The sequence below is a fragment of the Trachurus trachurus genome (genome assembly GCF_905171665.1).
Source record: "Trachurus trachurus genome assembly, chromosome: 3".
Classification (NCBI taxonomy): Eukaryota; Metazoa; Chordata; class Actinopteri; order Carangiformes; family Carangidae; genus Trachurus; species Trachurus trachurus.
Window position 1 is genome coordinate 21,569,315 of NC_139893.1, and position 20,703 is coordinate 21,590,017.

Consider the following 20,703-nt stretch of genomic DNA (forward strand, 5'->3'; position numbering starts at 1 on the left):
TTCAAACATTTATTCCTCTAAAATGCCGCCCTGCTTTCTAGCATCAACCAGCAGCCGCACTAGAGGGACTGGATATAAGTACCTTGCTCACCGGGTATCTCACTGTTTAATCGGTGCAGGGGGAGAGGAATGTAAAATTAATGGCGCTTTCCCCTGCACAGATTCTCCAGACGGCTCAAGGATTTCAACTAACAACCTTCAAAGTAGACTTCTACAACCAAAACACTTGACAGGATCTCCAGAATTAGCCATTAACTTGTCCCCCACCCCTGGCACATAACATGAAGACGTGATGGCTTGAATATGAATCTGTTTCAACAAATCATTCAGCACCAAAATTTCCTGAATGTGACCAGAACACTAACAAAGAACAGCAGATTAGCCTGCTGCTTATGATGAAAAAAATGTTTAAAGCGGTATAATAAAAAAAAATAAATACATAGTAAAATCTAAATGAACAAAAAGGGAGGCTGTACCATCAGCAATCACTGTGTGCGTCAGACTTTTTTAGTAAAATACCACAATTTACCAATGAGAAAGCAGCAAAATTATATTCAAGGGGGAAAAAACAAAACGGATCTTTGCAGCAGAGCAAAAGAGTCATGTGCGTGTCTAATCTACACTATTTTTATCTAAGTGAATGAAAAATAGAGCAGCGTGACAGATATACGGTACCTCTCCCACAACGGTCAGTCACACAGACAGACAGGTGGGGAGACAGTCAGCCCTCCTGCCTCTCTGACGTAACAAGTGACAGGGCCGGGGCTTGCCACTGATGGCAGATTACAAAAGCAGAGAGGCAGGAAGTGGAAGAAAGAAAGGAAGAGGGAGAGAGAATCCCCCCGCCCGCCCGCCCGCCCACCCCCTCCATCGCATCCCACCCTCCTCTGGAGCTGTGGGAGGCTGCTGGACTGGAGCGAGCAGAGGGGAGGAAGGGTAGTGGTGGCGGCTTATTGTTTAAGCTCTGTGTGCTGCGGTTCCAGTCTCAGCACACACTCATCCAGCCCTGGCTATTTATATCCTCTCAATATCCATGCAGGCGGAGGCAGGCTGCAGTCGTTTTCATCATTGCATACATTATGGAGACGCAGCATGAAAGAGTCTGCCTGCCGGGGGTGTGCCTGCTCGTACCTTTTTTTTTTTTTCTTCTTCTTCTTCTTACAGGATTTCCCCATTTATATTTGGACGAAGATGTGTGCCGTTTCCAGGACTCTGCATGTGGTTTTTGTATTTAAAGTAATCTTACCTTCAATACAAAAACCACAGTGCAGAGTCCACAACCACAATTTTAATGCTATTAATATATTTGGGGGAAAAAAATGCTGTTCAGCACATTATTCAGTGCTTTCACTTAGTTAGAGGTCTTATTATAGGGACAGATCAAATAAAGTATGGTCAAATTAACGAACCACAGACTGAGATATTCTGTCTTTTTTTGTCTCTTGAAGAGGTTACACATTCAGAGTTGTTTTCTCTGAAGTAAGACTATACAAAATGTGGATTGCTCCTTTACAAATTCACTCAAATTCATCCAAGTTACTTTACACAAAGTCCTCCGAGAGCATGATATGCACAATATGGGGCTTTCATCAGACAAAATTGTATAGTAGGATAAATGTATTGTTGGCTGAAGTCTCTTTAGAAGAAATGCTGATAGATATAAACAGCACGGGTCTTCTCCCTTCACAGTTATCACTGAAGAATAGCAGAACAGTCTGTGCAGGCCTCATTAGCTTGTAGTTCACAGGAAACCAGACCGGAGTGCTGAGCATGTACTGGTGAGGGTTAACAAATTAACTGAGAAAGTGATTCATGTTCAAAAGTACAGTAAAAGTAGTGTTATGTGTGTGTGTGTGTGTGTGTGTGTGTGTGTGTGTGTGTGTGTGTGTGTGTGTGTGTGTGTGTGTGTGTGTGTGCAGCTTTACGGGCTTGGCTCCATTCTCCATTTATCTTTGCTAGATGAGGAGAATATCTTGCTGCTGATGGAGATGTGCGTGTCTGTATTAAACTGCAGAGTAGAAGGACAGAATGACATGAGGACTACTGCCGGCTTAGAGCATAATGAAATGTGGAAGCAGACAAAAGTTTGAAGTGGTGACAGGAGGGTTGGGAGGTGGAGGTAGACTGCGTATACCGGGTGGCTCAGTGCTCCTCTGACCTTACTGCACATGCATGTGCCCCACACACACACACACACACACACACACACACACACACACACACACACACACACACACACACACACACACACACACACACACACACACACACACACACACACACACACACACACACACACACACACACACACACACACACACACACACACACACACACACACACACACACACACACACACACACACACACACACACACACCAGTCCTTGCTCATCCTGTCATACACGAAACCACTGAAATACCCTCACTCCCCTAATATATGCTGTCACATGCATACGTATGCACACAGTCTCCAACCGTAGCGTGACGTATGCTGTCCCACACCTACCTAAGTGGTTGCAAACATCCCAGGGGGTGAGAGAGAATGAGTGAGGAGGAAAAGGGGGGAAATGCCTGTCCTCTTTCATGGCCTCTCCTCCTCCTTTGATGGCAACACATCGACAACTCCTCCATTCAGACCAGAGAAGTAGGCGAAGCTCGGGGATGGAGACACAAAGAATGTCATTAGCAGCAGCCATGGGAGGGTGCTGGTACAATATGGCTGCGGCATTAGTGGTGACTGGAGCTCCAAATCTCTTTAATAAAAGAAGCATTCAGTGGCAGAATCACTGACACCATGGAGGAAATTCTCCTTGAAAATAACTCTGTGGACTAAGAGAGGAGAGAGAGAGGGAGAAGGCATGCAGATAGGGAGAAAAAGGAAGCAGAGAGGATGAGGCAGAAGGCAAAAACCCAACTTTCTAGGGCCACTGGTAAACTAGTTTTGCTCAAAATAGAGATTATAGAGATTAGCTGAACAGTGAGTAATCCCAAATTGAGAAAGGAATTGACTATGTGCAGATTCAGCTGATGCAGCCTCGACAGAGAGGATGGACGAGATGCAGTCCGACCAGGTTGCCAAAAGGGGCAATGAATCTGCCATATTTTTCGTTAATCTTCTGTATTTTAGCTACATCGCAGGCCCAGATGCATATCCTTTCTGTTTTCTGTTACGTAACATTTTCTAACTGCAAATGAATACTACCATTTCAGCGTTTTGCTCATGTTGGGTGGAGATGGAGCGTAAGGGAGACAGAGAGATGGATACAGCTCACACACAACGAGCCAGAGACACGAGGGAAAAGACAGACGTAGACGATGATACAGAGAGACAGAGAGAGAGAGATGCTCACGAATGGAGAGGACAGAGCCGACATGAGCAAAGGACAGGAGCGAAGGAGGAGGAGTTAGGGGGGCGTGTGGAGGAGTGGGTGCAGTGGGTGGAGGATAGAGACAGACATGAAAGTGTTGGAGGAGGACTGCTGCTTTTCTTTGCAGAGGGCTGTATCTGCTGGTCCTTAATATTAACAGCAGTCATCTGTCAGTTCCAATGCCAACCATGAATAATAGAGGGTCCACCCAGCTATGCCAGCTTCCTGAATTATTAATTTGCAACCACAGACTTGCATTAGCGCACAGTGTGGGGCACTCTGCACGGTAGGGAGCAGACGCATACGCCTGCTGCCTTGACTGAACCACATGTGGATGTGTGCTCACGTGCAGGAAGTAAAAATATGCGTGTGTGTGTGTACACATAGAACCAGGCTTTTAGGCTGCGTGATTAATCATGTTTTCATCGTCGATGTCAACGTGCACGAAAACACATCGTGAAGGAAACACATGCAAATGCTTCCATGCATATTCACCCACTGAGGGGAAGTGAAATTACTGTGCAGTTTGAAACGCTTAGCAAGTTTTGGTACAAAGCTACCACAACTACTTTTACCCTTTGGTCAGCAACATGTGGTTTATTATAAAACACACACACACACAATAGTCTGTCACCGCCCATGTCATATGGCTATTTCAAAGTCCCTCATTAATAATCACAGGTCACAGCAGCGTGGCAGAAAATACACCAATATAGAACACAAGAAGGTGCTTCAATATTATGCGAGATTAAATTGAGACAACCGTCATCTCAATATCACAAGAAAATAACTAGTTAATAATCACTACTGTTTCAGCCACGACCCTAGAGACGATGTTAACTAGGTCATTAGTTTCTTTTCATAGGATAGGTTAAGAAATGTAGCCTAATTAGCTGAAATGAGATCTGCTCGACACTGCTTTGATAATATGATACACACGGTGTATATAAATGGAGGTCTGCGTCCTGGGTGTGTGTCTGTCTAGATATGTGTGACTCAGAGACAAAACATTGAGGCATGTACTGTCACCTCTCCCTGTGTACAACGGTTTGCTGGAATCATACGCTCTTATTACATCACACCACACACGCACACACACACACACAAAACCAAGTTTCACATGCAAGTAAAATCATGCGGACACAGACATCTGTGACTCCTCTCACCGACATCAGATGCAATGAGCTCACTCACACACACACACACACACACAATGCCAGTCAACACAGCCCACCAAGCAGTCTGTAAGTGTCAGGCACGGAAGCAAAACACAACATCATCTCCTATGAAATCTAACTAAAATAGGATACTGCTAGATTTATGTATTTGAATGTGTGTGTGTGTGTGTGTGTGTGTGTGTGTGTGTGTGTGTGTGTGTGTGTGTGTGTGTGTGTGTGTGTGTGTGTGTGTGTGTGTGTGTGTGTGTGTGTGTGTGTGTGCTGCTCCACAGAGAGTGGTGTGTAGGTTGAAACACAGCATTTGGGCGCCACATCCAGAGCCTGTGTTCAACTGAGATGATGAGGATGCTGGGTGATAAGGTGATGGGAACGGTGTGGGTGAGAAGGCCCAGGTAGACACTGAGGCACACAGGAAGCATCACACAGAGGAGTTTTTTTTTCTTCTTTTTTCTGCTAATGCAGAGCCAATGTTTGTCGAGGCAGCAACTGCAAATCTCGCCTGTGGAGAGCAGGGCTCAGGGACTTCTTCAGGAAATTCACAAAAGCCTCACACATACTGCGCGCAGCGATAACCCTGTTCCCTCTCATAGCCGAGGGACAAAGTATATACTACGGTAGCTTAAAGAGAAGTCTGCGCACAGATGGAGTAAAACAGTGAGATCTTAAATTCATATTAACTTAGGGACATTTTCAGTCTTGGCTAGAAACCATATGGTGTATACTATGATTTATGACTGTGTGCCTGTGTGAGTTAATACAGAAACAAACACACATCTTCATGTTCTCTCTCCCCCCTTCACTTTGCCTACATTTGCATGTTCGTCCGGATTATTTAGGGCCATTCTTGGGTCCCAGAGAAGCACTGATGCCGTCCTCACACCTGTAGTTCAGTACCTTTATTTCAGTCCAAGAAAACAAAATGTTGGACCAAGTGAAATAACACAGGGACTCTGGTAGGTTCTGTCAAACGGCAGATTCGTGTTCAAATAGGCTGAGACGATTTTATTTTGTATTAATCCTGATCATTTTCCAATTGTGATTAGCCAATGAATGTGATACAATACCACAAAATAGCTGTAGAGCGCAAAGTGAAATCTTCAGTTTGATTCCAAAACAGTTTAACATAAAGGCTATTCATTTGTTAAGATAAAACAGCAAAACCAAACCACAAAAATGTTTGAGAAATTGTAAAACAAGATAATAAATTAGCCTACACCATTTGGTATTTTGGCACACTAAATGGTTCAATCAAATAATTATCCAGGTAATTGTTGTCTGTTGTAATTGTTGTTGAGCAAACATCCTGACTATTTTAGAGCTAAAAACACAGCACGACAATTGCTTTGCACAAGGACACAGACATAATAGTGACATTGCCGCAATAACATTGTAGTAATATCATTCAGAGCATCCCATGCCAAAAACAATACACACGTCTCTGGTTACCTAGCGGAGGAAGTATACTTGGCACCAGCCATGTAAATAATCTACAACCTAACATTTATCCACACTCTGCCCTTTACTTGACATAGTGAGGTTAACACTTAAAAACAAGTCGACCAATATGCAGGGAGGGGTCCTCATATCCTAAATGGTTGGTACATTCTTACATTCCCCAGAGACTCAAGATGGAGCTTTGCAGAAACATGAGACGGGTGGCTTTATGTTCCTCTGAGGCTGACCCCACCGTGGTACTCACAGGCCTAGACGTGGGCATAAATAGTAGATCATCTATATGTGTGAGTGAATGAGAGAGAAAGAGCGGCAAAGAGAGAAACCAACTATACTGTATGTGCCTGAATGGGACCGAGTGACTGGACATGTGTGTGTGTGTGTGTGTGTGTGCATTAGGAGAGCAGAATGAGAGACCTTGTGTGAAAGTGAAGTGTAAATGTAATCATGAGAAAGTGAGTGGGAGAATACAAGCTAAAGTCAACAATTTAGTATGGCGCTATCAACTTGAATCACAACCAACACAATCCTATTTCCTCAACTGACTCACACCAGTTTTACACTTTTAGGAAAACATTAACCTCGAAGGGAAAAGAGAGAAGCCACATGATGACATGGATGTTGTTTAGATGGTCATCAGCCAAGTCAATTCATCAGGACATGACTTTTATTGTCATTCACCAATAAGAAATTAGTAGAAACCCTGTATCAGGTACCGAAACAATTATCGAGTTAAGCAGAAGATTGAGAGAAAATGTGTGTTTACATGCACATTAATATTTATCCTGGCTAAGGTCTTTACATGGATAATGTGTGGTAATGTGTGTGAAACAACCAGTAAACAGTTTATTTCACAGACCTGTTTGGATGGAGACTCTCTTAGTACCTGCTGAGTTCATTAGTGGTGCACTACTCTGAATCTGGCAACTCCAAAGAAACAGCGCTTGCACCTAAAGGAGAATTACGGTCATTTTCTAAGTAACGCTCTACAGCTCTAAGTCCCCCAGTGCGACCATAGGAAGAAATCCAAGAAAAATATATGCAGAACGGACCTACAGTAGCTCTCCTCCTGCTAGCTGCGCTATTAAACAGCAAAGTAATTGGGGCAGTTCTTCTAACCCGTGGCGTTGGCCTCTATATAATGCTCAAAATATCACTACAAAAGCTTTGCAACATCCACCAGTTCCTTACACAACTCTGAGTGTGCATAACTCCGTTAATATGAGAGAGCAGCGTTAACGTGTGTTTTTAATCACATACCTCTGTTTACTCTAGCTTCCTGGGTACCTTACTAGTCGACTGTCGAGCTCGGGACTGTTTCCATATCAACAAAGACAAAGACGCAAGGAAAACATTGATTTAGGAGGAAAGATATGATTTTGCATAGGGAAAAAAGCATCAATATGACTATAAAGGCTTTTTTCCCCATTCAAAATCATTTTTTCCCTCCTGCTAGCTGTGATACACTGCTAGCAGGAGGAGAGCTATAGGTCCGGTCTGCACATATTTTTCTCTGATTTTTTCCCATGGTCGCATTCGGGGACCTAGAGCTGTAGAGCGTTACTTGACTTAAATGACCGGAATTCTCCTTTAATCAAGAATCCAAAAAGTAAACAAAACTCTTATGGTCCCCCTACCTGTGGAATGTGTTTCTCAATTTGTTTTTCATTGTTATAGTTGCCTTTTAGTGTTGTCTACTTTTTTTTCTGCTCTTTTATATTATGTGTAATGTGTACTGCTGTTACGTCCATTAATGTGCACTGACTGTCCCATTCAAATAAACAAATGAATTAACAGTATATTTTAATGATAGCCCATAAACATACTGGTTCATTTCCATATATCTTTGCCCCAGTGAAAACAACAGAGCGGTGCAACACTTGACACAGAACAGAGTATCCTCAATGTAGCGTTGATATCAGGATGACTGAAGTTAAAAAAGGGAAGCGACAGATGGTTGACTGATAATCAGTGTAAACTCCACGAGGCCGCTGCTGTGTTGTGGGTCAAAGTTTCACCTGTATCAAACTGTATGAGGAGGACTGGTGCCTTTTCCCAGGAAAGATATGCACCAGGTAACACGTTATCCTTTCTATTAGATACTCATCGGACTGTTTATTTCTGTATCATGGTATTTATGCAAAGTTTTATATGACCTGGCTACTCCAGGCTGAACCGTGGCTAGCTGGTGGAAAGCGTGCAGCATGTTGACCTATACTGAATTTGAACATTTACACCCAGTTACCTGCATCAAATCACGACCATCCAGGAAAACCTGGACACACTCCCACACCGTCTCATCAAACACCACCACCTTCAAGAGCTGTTAATGCAGTCACAAACATATTATTCCTCAATAGCCTCCCCCCAGGTGAACACACTGCTGCTGTGTTCATTTCACATCCAGCTGTTTGTGTTTCTAATAATGATAAACCACTACAGCGGTTATTATGCCGTTTCTGCAGATGTACACTTAACATTCAGGAGCCATTTGCCCACATGTGGAGCGGGACTACCAGGTACACATTGCTGACGGCTAAAATGGACCTGAGGAGGAGAAGCTGGTGCACTGATAACACCCAACGGTGATCCAAGTAAGTAAATGAATGTGCTGAATCTCAGTGAGTGCTGCTTTTTCACCATCTAAAAGAAGTAACTGCAAGGGTGTGGGCCGCGACGACTGTGCTGATAACATTCTTGTGCGGATTTCTGTGTACGATATAATGCCTAATACTATAATGCCTAAAGAGTTACGCATCTGTCTCCCTCTAAATCCATCATTCAGTATCTACAGTATTTATGCATTCATCGGCCACCGGCCACCTACATACCTCCGAGTATGAACCACAGGGGTTCATCCGCTGTGTATTAGAAATATGCCCAGACGTAGGCCACAATTTACAATAAACAGATGATGATGCGGAGATCCTTTTTAATCTCTCATTTGAACACATCAGGAAAATGTTGCTTTTATTAAAATGAGGGAGGGGAGGGCAGGGCAGAAGTGATCAAATAAATTCTTCCTTAAAAAGAAAACCCTATTACAGTCGACCCAATTCAGGTCACTTTACTTCTCAACACTCTGGGTGACATCATTAAAGCAGACACACTGGCTGTTCTGTATCTCTGAAGTCAATCTGATGACTCAATTGCACAAAAATGACTCTGGCAGATAAAAAAGGAGGAAGCACTGGAGCCTCCCCACTGAGACATAATTCATTGTCACCACGGCCACTTCTGCTGCCACCATCATCGTCATCAACATCGTCAGTGATTCATGCTGTGTTCTTCTTAGGAGAGCTCAATAATGGCTGTAGAGTTTCATGTCTTTATAAATGGGGAGGAAAAAAGTGCCATCAACTAAACTTCCTGCCGACTGCACTACTACCCCCTTCTGTCTCTGTCCATAGACTGCAGTGAACCAGGACACCAGGTGATCAAGTGGAGGTAAGCAGGGAAAGCAACGACTATAAATAACATGTTGGCACAGGTCTCCCTGTGTTTTCCACAGGTACTTCCTGCTCGGCTGGGGAACTTGTGTCTAAAGTTCAGAGATCAGTTTGACACTGCATGTGCCTGTCACAGTGTGTATGTGACAGCACAGCTTCCCCCCCAAGGAACACGACACTGCTGCAGCATCACATGTGCATTTACATATGCTCACCAAGCACTTTCTCGGGAACACTGACTGTATTGATGCTGAGTAGAGTGTCTCTTTCCCTTTTTTCTTCTTTGTGGCATTGAAACCTCACTTTGAGATGCTCTTCCATGTTTACAAGATCGTATCACGTCACTGTGTCACATTCAGACTATTCTCCACTTTTATACATCCCAAAGATGTTGGGTGGTCCCAACTTTTTCTCAAAATTTTACCTTTTTTTTTTCAGAAATATTACATTGTTTTCCAGAAAATTTCTCTAGATTTCTTCAAAGATTTCACACCATGGCCCTAATTTGAACGTACATTGACTAAAAGAAGTAACATTATTCAGTCTAAGAACAGATATTTGTGTATTTCTGGTGTTTGTTTCAAAATTTTGTCCAATGGGGGGGTCTGTGGTCTAATTTGTGTAAGTTTAGGGGTCTTTGATCTAAAAAAAAAAGTTTGAGAACACTGTTCTAGAGGATGTATTTCTCATAACTGTGGAGGGCAACAAAGTACACTGAACCCATTACAGGATGATACATTTGTATTAAGGGCCCAAAGGTGTGTCAACAAGACATTCCCCACGAGGCGGTGCGTGGCGCAGTGGGTAGAGCGGCCGCCCCATGTAGAGGCTACAGTCCTCACCGCAGGCGGCCCCGGTTCGAATCCCACGTTGGGCAGCCCAATCCTGCATGTCATTCCCCCTCTCTCTGCCCCCCCCCTTTCCTGTCTATCTCTACTGTGGACTATCGAAAAAAAATATGACACCACCAGCAGCAGCAGGTTGGTTCTACAGGTTCATACTATAAAAGCTGTTCAAACCAGAAATATCACAGGTAGCTTACCTGTATCTCACTTCAGCACATCACTGTGAATAACTGGTCATGAGTAAAGCCTTCATGCACTGTAAAAAAAAAAAATCAGAGCAGTAACTGCGTTTGTGCAGAGTGGAAAACTTCTGAGCCTTTTCCAGCAAGAAACTTCCAAGACAAGTGGCTCATTCAGTCAAAATCAGCTGGATATGAAAGGTGGAATTCATTTCACACATAAGACAGACGGTGCAAAGCAGCACTGTTGATCAAAGCCCATGTTTCACTTGGATTGGCATTTATGCAAAAAAAAAAATCTGGTTGAAGTTAATTATCAGCTCAACACCTCTGTGGTGATAGGATTACCTATTCCATCTGTGAGTTTATTTTCAGGGACATACAACATGACAGAGAGCGCAACATGAAACACTCACTACCAGTCATTTCTTTATTCTTGGCTACATTGTTCTAATTGCGTAGATGGAGTAATTTGTTTATTTTTCCTCAATAAGCCCAATAAAGTTATTCAATTGTTTACAACAGTGAGAATCTGACTGTGAATAAAAACGTGTCCTGTCATATATTAACAGATCTGTCTATAATGTGTGTATTTATGCAGGAGGTGGCTGGTGTTTTCCAAAGCCAGTCCTACACCATGAGACAGATGCTCCTGACATCGGGCCTTCTACATGGATCCACTCAAAGAATAAGTGTCCGGCTGTTTCCCTCAACCGAAATGTTTTCCCTCTGCTCATTATTTCAAGTCTGCGCTCGCACAACCCCCCAAAAAATGCAGGCTGATGTCATCAGCTCATCTGTCAGTTCAATAAGAAACCATTGTGTCGTGCTGGTTTGCACAGTGGGGTAGCTCTGCTGGGTACAGAAGCAGGGTGGTTAGTGAAGGACGACTAGCTATATGAGCCGTATCAAAGTTGGTGACTTGGCAGTTTTAGTTGATTTATGTCTCGGACCTATGAGGAATTCTTCACTACCCGGTTTCTAAATGATGACCTCAGGTAGAAAATCGTTATGTGGATGATCAAACATTTAAGCTGCAGGTTACAGCAACTGATGGGGGTGGCCTGGCTGTCATCCGACAGGGCAGGCTCCATTTATATCATTACCTCTTAAATGTGGCGGGCAAGCTGTCACATTATGTTTTAAGAATTTTAGCAGAAAACTGTATGTAGACTCTTCCACAATAATATATTTGCTATGTGTTCATCATATAAATATTTTGCTTTGATGCATGGCTGCAGAACCTAATGATTAAGCACCACCACAATAGTGAAAGGAGGAAAAATTAACAATGAGGATCAAATTCATCTGAAATGATGTGTTTTAGAAATATTGAACATTTTGCATGATCAATATTCAATATTCTTGTGTGAAGCGCTTCCCAGTGGGTAATCTCTGGAGGCCGTGGGTGTAGCAAAAGACCGGGCATGTGCCAGGCCTCCGGCTCTGCTCATTGCCTACATTGTGCAGCTAGCCAGCAGGCGTGGCTGTAGAAACCTCCTGGCCTTCAAGGAGCTGCCTGACTGACCAGCCGCTGCCCAGATGGAGGGGCCTCGCTGAGTTTGCACGCAAGATGGCAGCCACAATGCCACTATTCTACTGGGAAGCATGCTCACCAGGAGGGAGGGTATGGGGGGTGTGGGGGGTTTGCCATGATCGCAGCTCAGCAGGTGCTGAACAGATAAGAAGATATACGAGCAACACTGTAAGAGGAATAAATGACGACCAAATGTTTCTCATAATGTGTGCAGAAAAATGACACTTAGAACAGGAAAGCACAAAAGAGTGAAATAGTAATAATATAATGAACTAATATCACACTGTGAGAGATTGAAGGGACAAACTAAGACTGAAAAAGAAAAACACTGTGGAAAATGAGTGAACAGTTCAAAGTGAGAAAGATAAAAAATTAATTGGTTTAACAATGCTGATGATGGATCAATCATTCATCGAGTAGTGGTTCCAGTCTCTTATAGCTAGTTGCTGGTCACTGTTAGTCCTCTAGGACAGTAAATGGAATATCTTTCAGTTTTGATTGTAGTGCAACAGAACAGGTAATTTGAAGATTAGGCTTTGGGAAATTTTCATCAGCTCCTGACATTTTAAATACAGTCTAACTGATTGTGCAAAAGATGAACTGATAGTTTATTCATTAAAGCAGAAGTAAGCGGAATATTTGTGTTAATATAAGTCTTAAATAGGTATATCTTCCGACAGCAATCACTTATAGTGTGTTTGGTCTGAAACACGGGTCTGTCAGTCACTCTGCTCTGCTGCCAAGGAGAAAACGTTCCTTGTATCCTACAACCTTTATCCAATGAGGAGAGAGAACGGCATAAAGGGGCGGTCCTCTCTGTGTGTGCAGCCAAGGGATGCGCATGAATGTGGTGACGTAGGGACGAGGGCGGGGACTGCTAACTCCATCGGCTGACAGGAAGTTAGCCAAAACGACCGGAACGCTTACTTCTGCTTTAAATCCTGTTTGCTGTTACATATTCAATTAAAAGTATTGCTATGCTTCAAATTTGTATAACTTCACATGTAGCAGAGTGCTGCAGTATACTCGGTGGTTGATGGCTGATGGAGTATTGTTTTCTGAAATCAAACTGTTGTTTCGCGCTCATAGGAAATGACGATCGCAACATGTGACCAAGGTCCGTCAAAACATCTGCTGGCTGATTTGCTCTTGTCATGACAGTTAGCATTTCCCTTTCCCTCTGTCTGTCCACTGTGCGATGCGATGCCTTCTTCTACGTATAGCCAAGATGGCAGGGTGCGAGTGTCCACTCAATTACTTCATCATTTTGAGTTCACTTCATGTTCCCATACTCATCAATATTAACACACTTATCCACTCAAAATACCAAGTGTGAGTATGGGAAGTACACAAACTAAGCAAAGGTACACTTCCTTCATATTACTAGCAATAATCTGATTAAGGGGTGTGATGAGCAGGCCAGGCGGCACAGTTTACTAAACAGGGATGTGTCTGGTGTACACAAAACACTTTGATCACTTATCAGCCTAGAGACAATTAGACCATTGTACACCTCACAAACAAGAGTGTAACACTACAGTACTATTACAGTGATGCACCTGTTCTGTCTGTGCACATGTTCAAAAGAAAGAGGAAGCAGTGCAGGTGCAGTGCAGATCTGCTGTCAGTTTCGCTTTCCATCATCATTCCTAAATAAGTGGACCATGGCACTGCTTGCCACTTTGCATCTTGCAATGTTCACAATAAAAAGCTGCACTACTCGGGATGTGCACATACCTTATTGGACACAGTAAAATGCATTACACTCTGCTCCTTGTGTGTTCTGGTTGAAAGGCCCATGCACTGCTAACAACTCTTCCCTAACGGGTGTACACACACACACACACACACACACACACTATCCCAGGCTGCTGAGATGCAGACGACCATGAATAAATGGTGTTGAATACTTGTATGCAGAGTGATGCAGCCTACTGTGTAGAGTAAAGTCTCGCACCATCTGTGATGTCCTGTTGCTCATGAGTGTCAGTATACTGTTGTTAAGCTCTGCACCAAAGTCACCATGATAAATCCCTCCTCTGGTATTGCACTTGCTGATTACAGAGACAGTGGATGTGGGAGAGAAGAGGCTGGAGGAGAAAAAGGAACTAAAACGCGGTCATTGTGTTGAGGTCAGCAGGCCCTTGGACAGGCTTCAAATGTGCAATGAGATGGTCAGTGTACAGACAGAGGAGCCATTACTTCCCAGCTGAGCACATAAGCCAAGCTCAGAGCTTAACACAAGACAGTAACGGAGCTCAGCTTTTAGCAGCTTCCAGGATTGACCCGAGTGATTTTTTTCCCCCTTTCCTCCTCATAACTCATCACCAAAAAGAAGAGAGCTGACATGTAACTAAGCCCCCAGACTTGTCCTGTCACCTCCAGTCCCCGTCAAGCTGCACCTCCATTAGACTACTGCTATCTAGCCATCAGTCAGTCAGTCAGTCAGTCAGTGAAACGAGCAAAGAGCTATTGACAAACGGAAGACAGGCAGGGGAAGGAACTTAGTGTGGTTGAGGATTTAATCTGCGAGTCTTCTGCCACCATACTGGATGGGTCTGACTTCACAGATGGAGCTGGAGCTGTACAGTCTCACTACTCAGACCAGAGATGAGCCACGCTGTGTTTAAAGGACTGGGTACAGTGTGCTAAAATAAAACATTGTGTGCAATTTTTTTTTCTCCCTTTCCACAAAAGTGACATGAACTCTTACACCGAGCGAAAATGACATTATTCGCAACTGCTCGTCGTAAGACTATCAAGCCAGAACTATGTTGAACACTGTCACACGGACAGCAGGTTAGCCCTGACAGACGCAGCATATGGATCCTTCACATGTTGCAGTCTGGTTCACCAGATTCCTCTGGGGATAATGGGTGCCAAGCCCCCGCACCCCCACCTCGCTTCAGCCAGTCCCGGTAACAAATTTCTCAAATTGTAAAACCCCAAAGCTACCACAGTGCTTCATCAGCACTCAGCACGCCAGTCAAGACAGGTGGGCTGCAAAATAAGAATGCAACTAAACTATCTGGCAGCAAAGAAATGGACACTGGACAATAACTGCTGTGGCTGGATGTTTTGTTGTTAAAAATCCCAATTAATATTTAGAACCTGCATGTGAAATAGTTGCAATTTTGAAGATTACCTTTTAAGACTATTGGAAAACCAGCACATTTTGTAAAAAAAAATAAAAAAAAATAAATACAGATTAGCAGGCTGTACAAATGCCAATATCTAACAATCCAGTTTCCGATCAGCCTCACACTCACTGTGGCAACCAATTATTAAAACAGGCAACATGGTCTGAAGGACTGATCTCTTAGATTTTGAACACATCAGATAACAAGCGCAAAGACAGAGATAATACAGTAATCCTCACATTTGTTCCCTTCAAAGCAATGCAACACTAAGACTGAAAGTGATTATACACTGTGTAAAGTAACAATACACAACAGACTTGACAGTCATGCCAGAGCTTGCAAAGGTATGTATGTTTCAACATTTCTGTCAGACTTTTACCTTGGAGCTCTGACTGAGGAGCAAGGCCAGAGCAGTCAGAGGGCTTCATGCAGCTCTGATTCATTAAATTATACCAACATTGTGTAATACTACAGCTATTGTTCACTCGCCTTCACCTGAAAACCTCTGTGTTTACAAGCATCCCACTTCTGCCTAACTGTCCTTGAGCAAGACACTAGAGCTCTACCAGCTCCAGGATGGTGCTCTCCTAGGCTTGGCCTCTGACCTTTCTGTACAGCAATGTAAGAGAAAAGCACTTTCCCCTGTGGGATAAACACATCTTCACAGTACCACCAGAACAGTTATCTCCTGTTACTGTCATCAACAGGACAACTACAGTATAGAGCAGCACTTTTTCTTCTGTTACACGGTGGCACGTACTAGGCCTACTCATCTAAAACCACGAACCACTACTAAAGAATGTAGTAGGCCGAATGGACACATTAAAACAATATCAGTGGAAAGATACTGATCAGTGTTTCCTGAAGCCGAATGGGCTGAACCTCAGCTCCAGCTCTGCTCCAGTGCAACGCGGAGGTGGCTAAAGGAGAGGGGTCCATTATCGGACAGGATCTGTATTTCGTGCTTTTTGTTCCCAGTTCCCGACACAATACAAAAACCATTACAAAAAGGTCGCCTCGCTGCATTGGCACACGTGTAATATTAAAGTGGTGACTACTTAAACGGCACAATAACCGAGCCTCTACAGTCAGTCAGGTATAGGCTGTTACCACATTTAGACGAGCGCATCCGCCTGTCACACACAATGCTGTATGGGTCCCTGTTTTTACTGACTCCCAGCTTCACCTCCGCTGGCCTCCCTACAGCACTGGACTATACACTGTGCCAACAAATACACACGGAAGACAAAGAGGAGAAGCACAGTAAAAGGTCAAGACCACAAGGCGTTAGCCGCGACCAAGGTGTCCGACTATGGAAACAAGAGGAGAGAGGAAGGGGAGGGGGTGACTGGGAGGTTTTGGGCACAGCAGCCGCAAAATCGCCCATAACAAGAACACAACAGCCAGTACAAACGAACAGCACAGTAGTCGTTTAACAATGGCCTTGCTTTGTTTGAGTGTGTGTGGGTATTGGTCCGATATCAAACCCGGTGAATGTGTCAGGGGAGTGAACCGGGGGAACGGGGAGGCTGGGTGAGGGTGAGGGTGAGGGGGATACAAATCTGTCCAGACTTAGCATAAATAGTGTCCGACAATGGAACCCGTCACATTGTATGTAAACTAGCAACTACGGCTAACCGCCTTCACCCGTGCTGCACTAAAAACGCTCACATTTTAGAACAACACTTAACGGCCGAGGCGAACGTAAAAGATCACCCGGGATACGAGCGGCGTATCCAGGCCAACGGTGACGTTCCCCTCCCTGTTCGCTATCTCGGCTCAGCTCCTCATGCTAAAAACGTTGCAGCAGCAGCAGCAGCAGCGGCAGCAACACAACGAAGACAAAACAGTGACTGCGCTGTGGGCAACTCACCCAAAAGATAACCACTGTGCTGTCGACCAGATGTTGCTCCAAATCAGCGGCGAAGGCCCATTAGGCGGACTCCTGCGGTTGGGAAGCATTCAGGTCTACCAGAAAGATAAGACAATCCCAAACGTGGCTTTGCTTTGACGGTTGTGTCCGTACTCTGTCTGCATATGTGTGTACGTTAGCGTGTGTGTATGTGCATCTGAATGAGTGACTGTGAGTGTGTGTGTGTGTATGTGTGTGTGTATGGAGCTCTGTGAGGCCTGCTGCTGGAGGAAATGGTCTCCGCTCCGTCCATGGGATGCGCATGCGCAGAGGAGCAGTAACGTTACCGCCACGGGGCGAGCGGTGTGCGAGCACAACCGTGTGGCCAACAACAAGTGAGACTGGCAACTGATGGAGGACTTGTTACAGCGGGCTGGAGGAGCTGCCCTGCGGCCCCTGCCACAGGGTGCATAAAAAGCTGTGATATATCAGTATAGATACATCCTACAGACAAACAATATGATCAAAATTCTTCCAGAGTATAGGGTCTATTATTGACACATACTCACACTCCTGGTAGCATAGGCTACCATGATCCATGACATCATGAGCATTTCACATTTGAGTAAAGTTTACCAGAGGTGGGGACTTGGACTCGAGACTTGAGACTTGACTTGGACTTGAGTCCCGATTTTGATGACTTAAGACTTGCTTGATCAAATCAAAAAAAGACTTGAACTCGCTTGGGACTTGATCAGATGCCAAAGACTTGAGACTCTACTTGGACTTGAGAGCAAAGACTTGAATTCAAGTCAAGTCACATGCAACAAGCACAAATATTAAAATATTTTAAAACAATAAAATATAAACAACTTAACAATTGAGGCGTGGTCATGATCTTTATGTATCATTAATTATAATCGATTTGTTTGGGACTCGAAACAAAAATCTTAGGACTTGGTTGGGACTCGGAAAAAAAATCTTAGGACTTGGTTGGAACTGGGGAAAAAATCTTAGGACTTGGTTTGGACTTGACTTGCGACTTGAGAGCAAAGACTTGAGACTCTACTTGGACTTGCAACATAGGGACTTTCTCCCACCTCTGAAGTTTACACCTGAGTGATTTAACATTTCATTTCATACAGTATCTCATTCTACAAAGCATACGGGGAGACATACATAGCTACTGGATCTACGTAACATTCAGCAACATGAATGCCTCATGTGGGTTCAAAACCAGGTTTAATTCTGAAATGCTTCTAGTCAATATACATAATAGGCCTACATCTGATTAATCCGTTTGTGTGTTATGACAATCTTGGGACTGATCTCCGCAGCTAACATCACATCCACTAAAATGCCTGAATACTGATTATCTGAGATGCCTTCTCTTTTTCATTAGGCCTATTATTAACCTATTTTTTTGTATTACATAGATAATGTTAGATAATCTTATTATAGCTGGTCTCTAACACATTTTTTATGATGGCTAAATGAATTAATAACCTTCTGTCAATATTAATTTAGAGATTATCCTCTTGATGCCAGAACATTTTCATGGACCTCCTCCACAAGGTTCTCATGTCATATTTACATAAATGGTTTTGGTTTGCACAGGAGCGGGATATTAATAACATTAGTGATGTCTCCACTCTACTTCATTAATTCAAAGATAGTTCACTAAGTAAAATATGTGTCTAACCATGGCAGTGCAAGTGGAACATGCACATTTGACCATATAGTCATAACTTATGTCATTAAATATACTTGTATAAATACTTATAATGATTTATAGCTGCAAAGATTCAGCTTTCTGCTGACTGAACAAACTATGACACACTATAAGGACAAAACCTTAAGTATTACCTTGCATCTTTATGAAAATAATGGTGACATTTTCATTATACTGTAATAAACTAAACTGTACAGTAAATGTGATTAGCCTTTTTTTTTTTTTTTTTACAGAATACTTTTTATAACTAGCCATCATCAATGCTGTAGGTAAGTAACATTTGTGTTTCCCATGGCTTTCTACATCAGAATGTCTGTGTTGATCAGTATGGTGCTGTTAACTGATTAAACCATGTATTTTAAATCTTAGCAGTAAAAATGAAGAAAAAAAAAGAAAAATCCTCACGCACATCCGTGCCAAAAAACTTTGGGCAGGTGCTTAGCCGGAAACATACAAAAGTTAAAAAGAAAGTAGAAGTAGAACGGCTCGCACACCACAGGGCTCCAATATGCAGTCCATTTATTCACACAAGACAAGATGTAACGTTTCGAGCAGAAGAAGCTCTTCGTTGGAACAGAAAATCTTAGCAGTAAAAAAGTAAAAATATAAGTAAAGTTTTTATGTACTTTCATCCAGTCCATGATTGCTTTTTATTAGCCCACTGTAACCTTGTTTTTTTCTGTTTAGGTGTTAATGATGGCCTTCGTTTGTCTTTTCTGTATGTAGGCTAATGTCTTACAGTTCAGTCACAGACATTGACTCCAGTTTCCACCCATTTGTTCCTCATTCGTTATTTTGTGAATATTATTTTCTGTTTTCAAAACATATTGCTTCAAGTTTTCTATCTTGACGCTACCAGTGTGATTCAATAAGATTTTCCCCAGAATTGAGTGATTCCATATTTATTTCCTCTACTCGATCTAAAAAAAAATTGTGACTGACTACAACAATTTTCTTTCCTGCTTTTTAGCGTTTCTTAAGGTTGGTATTTTGAATTAAAATTGTTTTGTGGCATGTCTGTGATTTGCCCTTTTTCTACAAAATTAAACAACTAAACGAACATCCTCCAAGAGTGGTGATTCCATAACTTTTGCCAGGGGTTGTATATATTTCTCCGTCCTGCAGCGAAGAGAAAGGAGCTGTCCACCACTGCCGTCTTTTTGGTACATCAAGGTGTTATGAAGTGGATGATCTCAGTTGTTCAGAATGGCCTCTACCATTTTCAGTTTGCATCTCTCCTCCCACTCCCCCAGTGAGTCCATCAGGGAAACATGATTGAAGTCTCCAAGTGCCTCCGAATGTTTAGTCTGTATCCCAGCAACGACTACATTGAGAACTTCACATGGAACTTGCAGTTGCCATGCTGGGATGTACACAAGTATACATGAAAAATTGTCTACTTTCTGAGTCCTCACCATTACCACCAGTTCATCACTGCTGTTGGGCAGAGTTAACATTTCCCATAATGACTGACGGCAGAAAGGACAGACAGTACACCTCCACTTCCAAGTCTTCACCTTTGCATCAGCACGGCAACCACAGAAACACCTCTTCTTCTCAGCTGGAACAGGGTGGCATCCTCCAGACCTGCTCCTTTTTCAATGAAAGAAGTTCATCTCCTGAACAAACTCCTCTCCCCACAGAAGTATCCATCAGTAGTTGACAAAATACGACAAAAAACAAACATGTAACAATAATAAAGTAAAGATCGAGTAAAAACTCAGAGCTACCAGACTTTGCTGCTACCAGTTGAAGTGCATGTTCTGTAAATAGTTAGATCTCCTATTTAGGACTTTATAGACGCACCAAAAGATAACGTTATTAAAGGAGATATCAGTGGAATGTTTTTGTTAATATAAGTCCTAAATAGTCCTATTTTCCGTCAGCAATCACTTACATGAAGTATTTCAGCCTAAACACGAGTCTCTCCGTCACTCTGCTCTGCTGTAACCCGAGGAGAAAATTTTCCT

At 43.1% G+C, this 20,703-nt stretch overlaps 1 protein-coding gene across 1 annotated transcript in view; it reads right to left on the reverse strand.

The window, feature by feature from the left end:
* Positions 1-17,294, reverse strand: part of cskl (c-src tyrosine kinase-like) — a 49,102-nt gene extending 31,808 nt beyond the window's left edge. The window contains 1 exon segment of the mRNA XM_083969284.1: positions 17,023-17,294. The gene's annotated coding sequence lies outside the window, so the exon portion shown is untranslated.
* Between the last annotated feature and the right edge of the window lie 3,409 nt (positions 17,295-20,703).